The sequence below is a fragment of the Hippopotamus amphibius genome, chromosome 2 (assembly GCF_030028045.1).
Source record: "Hippopotamus amphibius kiboko isolate mHipAmp2 chromosome 2, mHipAmp2.hap2, whole genome shotgun sequence".
Lineage (NCBI taxonomy): Eukaryota > Metazoa > Chordata > Mammalia > Artiodactyla > Hippopotamidae > Hippopotamus > Hippopotamus amphibius.
Genome location: NC_080187.1, coordinates 108,151,605 through 108,158,109, shown reverse-complemented (window position 1 = coordinate 108,158,109; position 6,505 = coordinate 108,151,605). Strand labels below are relative to the sequence as shown.

At 52.1% G+C, this 6,505-nt stretch overlaps 1 pseudogene; it reads right to left on the bottom strand.

The window, feature by feature from the left end:
- Positions 1-1,365: 1,365 nt before the first annotated feature.
- Positions 1,366-3,641, bottom strand: LOC130844411 (ubiquitin-conjugating enzyme E2 R1-like; annotated as a pseudogene).
- Positions 3,642-6,505: the final 2,864 nt, after the last annotated feature.

Below are 6,505 nucleotides of genomic sequence, written 5' to 3'. Positions count from 1 at the left end.
AACACCAGGTTTGTCTTTCTCCCTCACCTGCCATGATTATGACCCAGACACTGCAAGGCACCCGCCACACAAAGGCTGTCAGTCAACATCTGCTTTCCTGGCCTTCACACTGTTCTTAACGGATACCTATAGTTCAATAAAATGACTGTTACAACAAAATACCTGCAAAGCGTCATGTTCAAAAGAAGGAGAGAATTGTACTGATTGGGGGATCATAGAAAGCACCAAAAAGAAGTGAAATTAGGTAGTTTTCAAAGATAAGCTGGAGTTGGAAACACAGAACAGACAGGAAGGGCAAAAGAAAATGCGTGTGCAAAGCGTGGGGACATGAAAAAACACGGATGTTCAGGGCGGGGAGCAGACATCTGGGCGTGGGTGCAGCACGTGTCAGAGTGATCGTGTCAGAGTGACTGAGGGGGACGAGGCCAGAGAATTCACATCATGCCGACCGACCAGCAGTGCACAGGTAACCTGTGCCTCCCACGTTTGGACCTTCTCTTATCAGCCAGGGGTCCACTGGAAAAAAAGCAGCAAAAGAGTGACACAGCCAAATTTGTAAATATTTCTCCCACCATCTCATCTCCTATTTTAATAGCGATCGTCATGTTCCTCCTTGTCTTTGGGTCCTTTGTTCCTGAATTGTAAGGTGGTTACTGAGGGGACCATGCCTGGTTCATCTTCGCCCTCCTGGAAGCTTCCCTTGCGTGTAGTAAGTAATGAGTAAACAGTTGTTCAATGGAATTCACGGTCAACTTACCATTCCGGGAAAGGAAGAGTGACCACACTGGGCAGGGGCCATTTGTCCACGGCAAAGAAACTGGACCCACAGGAATCCAAAGAAAACAGAAGATAGTTGCAGCTTATGGGAGTTTTAGGGGAAATGACACCTAACTAAAGTACTAACAATCAAGAGATGAAGTCGCAGAGGAGGAGCAGAGGGAATCTCCAGGCAGTTCAACTTCTTTCAGAAAAGAGGACAGAGGCAGGGAGCAAAGATTTACAGACGTGGGAGCACAGTTTACTCCTCGAACTTTCCAATCATCAATCCTGCTTGCTAAAGTGGACACTTACTTCCTTTTTACTGTTTTTTATTCAATGGTTCTTTTTTAGTGTGTTGCGTTTTTTTTCCTTCTTATAAAAGAAAAGAAATAAAGCTTTATTTAGATTCCAAACAAACCAAAGCAGAGAGAAGGGTTGACCCCGAGTCAATCCGTCCACTCTCGAGCCGGGACCCCAAGTCTCTGGCCCAGGGCCTTGACCGTGGTGGCCTCCCTGGAGGCGGAGGCGATGGCGGGGCCGGGCCGCGCGGCCACGGAGGTATTGGCGGCGGCAGAAAATCGGGCGGCTGACTATTACTGTGTAAGTCTATTCACGGGATGCGGTGTTACGATTCCTAGGCGCCTGAGTCGGCCTCGGCGTCCCAGCTGTGGGCTCGGCCCCGCCGTCCTCATGGAGGAGCTCTGAGCCCCGGTGGGTGTCGGGGCCTCAGTGTTCATGCAGGGCTCGGCCGGCAGGGTGGGCACCTGCGCGCCCTGGTCCCCAGCACCCGCTTCCGGGTGATGTCCGTGTACTCGGTCTTGCCTTTGCTCTCTTCCCGCTTTCTGTGCATCACGGAGGCGTCCGTGTTGGCGGGGAGAGGTACTGGGTTCATGGAGGAGGGAGATGCGCTCAGGAGGATGGTCCTGATGTTCTGGGTGGGGCTCCACCGCTCTGAGGGGGTCTGGGACCGGGGGATGCAAGATGGATATGCACACGGCCCCAGTCTGGGAGATGTTGCGATCCCACATCTTGGTCATGAACCAACAGGCCGGCGGGGAGTCCGGGTAGTCAATGGGGCTCTCGCGAGGTGCCTTGAAGTAGCCGCCCTCGCGGTAGGTGTAGGGACCCGAAGATGCCCACCGCCCAGGTAGGTGTGCAGGTGGCCCGTGTACACCGGGGTCACCCCAAAGCCCTCCACTGGCTCCTCCTGCAGCCCCTTGAGCTCCAGCAGCAACACCTTCTGCGAGCTGGGCGTCGGGGGCCAGGGGCACGTGGAGGGGTGTGGGACCTAGGGCTGCCTTCCTCCTCTGCGCCGCCGCCCTGTGCTGGCCTGGGCCACCGCCAGTGTGTTGCATTTTTTTGTGTCTGTCTCACCAGCACAGAATTACCAGAAGCACTGTGTGAAATGACATATGAAATCTCACGGCAATGATGGAAGTCTTTGCAGTTGTATCTCTTTGATTACCACCTTTTAATTTGGGGGTTGAATAACAGGAAATCTCTGAAGCATAATTTTCAGGTGAGTTTGGGCCACATGGAAACCTCTCCTTTCATCCATGTTATGAGGGCTTTCCCGAGCCCACGTGTGTGTTCTAGCAGCAGTATCAGGGTTGCAGATTCAACCTGGACCACATATGCCTTCCTGCTATCATTTTTTCACTGTGCAAACGGTTTCTAAGCTACACCTAATCTGGACAACTGGGTCCGTCAGATGGCGGCTCTTTGAAACCAAAATACAAGTTAATAAACAGGTGATTTACTCTGCCTCCAGCAAACATGCCCTATTTAAATAAAAGAAGAAATTTGTTTCACCATTCAGAAGTCTGCTCTCAGCTTGCTTGTGTCATGCTTTTTGTGCGGTTTTAAAATCGATCATATTTTCACATTGCACTAAATATCATTAATGGCAGAATTCTGATTTCTGGCCCATGTTTTCTTAGTCTGATCTACCGCTGGACTGCGGCCATGAAACGATGATATGATGGTAGTGAAGCACGTGGTGAACAGCCTGGGCTCAGGAGTCCCCGCCCTGGGTTGGAGTCTTGGCTCTTGTTCTCACATCCTCTACCTCAGATTTCCCCTTTCTAAACTGGGGCTGCCAGTTGTGAGGTTTTCAAGTGAAATAATCTGCATAATGACTCTTGGCACAATGACCGCGCATGTTGATCGGCCCCTTTGTGGGGAAGTTTGCTGACCCCAGGTCTAGAGCACAGCTGTCACTCTGCACCTGAAATTTAGTAAGCGATTTTCATCTCTGCCTTGAATTAACTAGTGAATGAATGAAGGTGAATGCACGTGTCTGGACACCAGGAAAGGAAGAGATGAGAAGGGCTCGAAAATGTCATCAAACACTAAAAACCAGTGAAAATTGGAATCAAAATGCATTTCATGGTTTAGGGTGACTTAAGCAGAGTCAGATTTGCTTAAAAGATCAACAAACTTCTATTATCATAACACCAATGAAATTAGAGCTGTAAGGGGGAGGGGAGGGGTGGGGTGGGGGGAAGGGAAGAGGGCTTGAGGGGCCGGGGCCCTGGTCCACTCACAGCACCCATGGCAAGCATTGCCCTGCTCAGTCACTTAATGATGCTTAGTGAGATGATTAGTATTCACCACAGGGCAAATATCAAATTAAAATGATAAATGATAAGCTCAAGTATGCTTGACGTTTCTTCCAATCGATAGAGGAAAATGACTTCAAACAGTGTATTTGTTTGCCTTCATGTTTCTCCCAACTCGTAAATGAGTAGTATTGTGACCACACACACACCACCAGTCGCTCCCACTAACGCCAGTTGTGTCTCTTGGCCTTCAGAGCCGGTTTCCAGGCCCCTGGCCTTCGTGTCCAAAGCAGACAGAGTGCATGAACGCCTCTCAACCATGTCCGAGACATCCTCCCACGACTCCTTCTACGACTCCCTGTCAGACGTGCAGGAAGACGGCGAGAATGTGGGCTTTTTCCCCGGGCTGTCGGCCTTCCTCAGCCAGGAAGAGATAAACAAGAGTCTGGATCTGGCCCGCAGAGCCATAGCCAACTCGGACACGGAAGACTGTGACTCGGAAAAGGAGGTCTCTCAGATTTTCAGCCCCTCTCCTGGGAGCCTCTGGGAGCCGCCTTCCCGTCAGGAGGCCAGGCCGGGTGGGCACGCATCTCCGGGGACACCTGGCGCTCACAGGCCCGCACCTGTCTCGCCTCGGCCAGCAGAGCGAGCCGAGCGCATCTCCTCACCTGCGTCCAGGAGGAAGCCCGGCGCCTCGCCCCTGCTAGCACGGCCCAGCTACATCCGGAGTCTCCGCAAGGCTGGACAGCACGGTGCCAAAGCCCCCGGCGCCAGCGCCAAGCCCAGAGCCGCGCACCGGGGCAGAGCCGGCCCCCAGAGCCCGCTGAACGACAAGGCAGCCACCCTCATCGAGGAGCTGACATCCATCTTCAGAGAAGCAGCCAAGCCGAGAACCAGGAGCGCCGATGAGGAGTCCTCATCCCCAGACAGCGGGTACCTATCTCCTAAGAACCAGCCATCGTCAGCCCCGATGAGCACCTCCGCCAGCCGGAGCCCCGCGGGGGACCAGCAGGAGGTGGAAGCCGGGGCCAAGCCCCCCGAGCCCAGGCATCACCCGCCAGTGGCCCCGGCCGCGGCCGGCCTGGGCCGCAGCCCCCCGCCCCCGCCGCCCCTCGACGCCCGCCACCTCCCGGCCGCTCCCCGGTTCATCCAGAAGCTGCGGAGCCAGGAAGTGGCAGAAGGAAGTCGGGTCTACCTGGAGTGCAGAGTCGCTGGCAACCCGCCTCCTCGGGTCAGGTAAGACTCTTGTTGTGGAGATGTGATGACGCGCGTGGACTTTTGGTTTTACCTTAATGTGAGAGAAGAGATTTGTTACCGAGCAAGGGCTGGCTCCCTGAAGCACATGGAAGCCAATATTATGGCCCCCAGTTGTTTTGTTTTTGTTTTTAATTATTTAGTTATTTATGTTGGGCTGCGCTGGTCTTAGTTGCTGCATGCAGACTTCCCTGGTGGTCCAGTGGATAACCTCCACTCTCCCAATGCAGGGGGCCTGGGTTCCACCCCTGGTGGGGGGAACTAGATCCCAGATGGCGCAACTGAGAGTCCACATGCCGCAACTAAGATGGCCCAGGCTTTTGAGAAAAGAAAAAGTGTTATTGTGAGGCCGACCAGCAGGGAGACAGAAGGTCCGGCTCATGTCCGTCTCCCGATCCAGGGATCAGGGCGGAATTTAAGGGTTTAGGGAGTTCCAAGCTGCCTTGCTAATCAGTCCACAAAACTCCTCGTGCTGTTGGGGTCATCCGGGAGGTGTGCGTTCCCATCTTGCACATGCGCAGGGCTGTCTGTGTAAAATTACTCCAGGTTTGCTCAATCAACCTACTTAAGAAGGCAAACCAGTTTAAGCTGGGCGATGTTTTACATGCTTTTTCTTGGTGCGTGCCTCAGTCCTGAGGGAAGTAGGGGCGAGGAGCCAGCCAGCTGCTTCCTGCTGATGAGGGAAATGGGTTATTATAAGAGGAATGAAATTGTTTTGCACGTAACTTTTGCACTCGCAAGCCCCACCTTGAACTCTGAAGTCTCGGGCAATCATGAGAGTGAGGGAGGGGGCTTTCTAAATACACAAGATGGACAGTGAGGGCAAAATCTGATGAATAAAGGGATTAGCCATAAGATACACAGAACTACGACTACTAATTTTAACAGTCCTTCAACAACAGACCTTGTTCCTTTGGGAATCCTGAAAACATGTCGTTTTTAACATTTTAGTGATTGAATTTGGATTTATGTATGCCTGGTCCAGACTCTTGGGCAGAAACAGTCTACTTTTGAGATGTTACTGTCTTCTCATCCTGGCCAGGTGGAGTCTTAGCTGTGTTTCCTTTTGAAAAGTGATTTAAGGTCCCTGGAAGTGGGATGCCCAAGCCGTGACTCCTTCTAGCTTTACTGGAGAATGTGTAACCAAAAGGATGTCATAGCGGCCATTCCACATGGGCTCTGCTGGTTCTCAGGCTGTTGGTTTGTCCAAGTTCAAGGAGGATGCAGTCCCTGGGCTTGTGCAATGCGAGGGGGGCATCCATGGGAAATATTAATGGACTAGATGCAATTTATGTATAAAAGATAAGACATCATCAAAAGACTGTACATGTTTTATCAAATCTAGTTCTGTTACCACGTGAGACTAACCGAAGGTGGGATCCCGACGCTTGCCACTCAAAAGCCAATAAAGAGGCCAGGTTGGTGGAAAGGAAAGTTTGCCTTATTTTGGATGCCGGCAACCAGTGGGGAGGGTGGACGCCTGTCCGAAGGCCGACTCCCACCCCCCATCCCCCACCCCCGGACAATCGGGGGCAAGAACTTTTATAGACGGAGGGAGGGGGCACATGCAGAAGCAATACAGTCAGCTCTGACCGTCATCTTGAAGTTGGTCATCGGTGGTCTGACCAGTGTCATCTTGATTGTTTTAGGTACAGTTAGTCTTCAGTTCCAGGGTCGGTTTGTTTCCGTTTCTCTGAGGCCAGTTCCAGGAATTGTGGCAGCTTATGTCGTGGCTACAGCCTGGTCATCATGTAGTTGGCTTCCCCACCTGGTGGGGGTTTCCGTATCTATAAGACAGCTCACAGGACATGGCTCAGAATATTATCTATAGCCCTTGAGAAGGAACTAAAAAGGTCCTTGACTATGGTTAATGACTGAGTTATTATTTTGCCTCCTTTGACTGTTTTCCATTGTTTCCACATTTTTCTCAC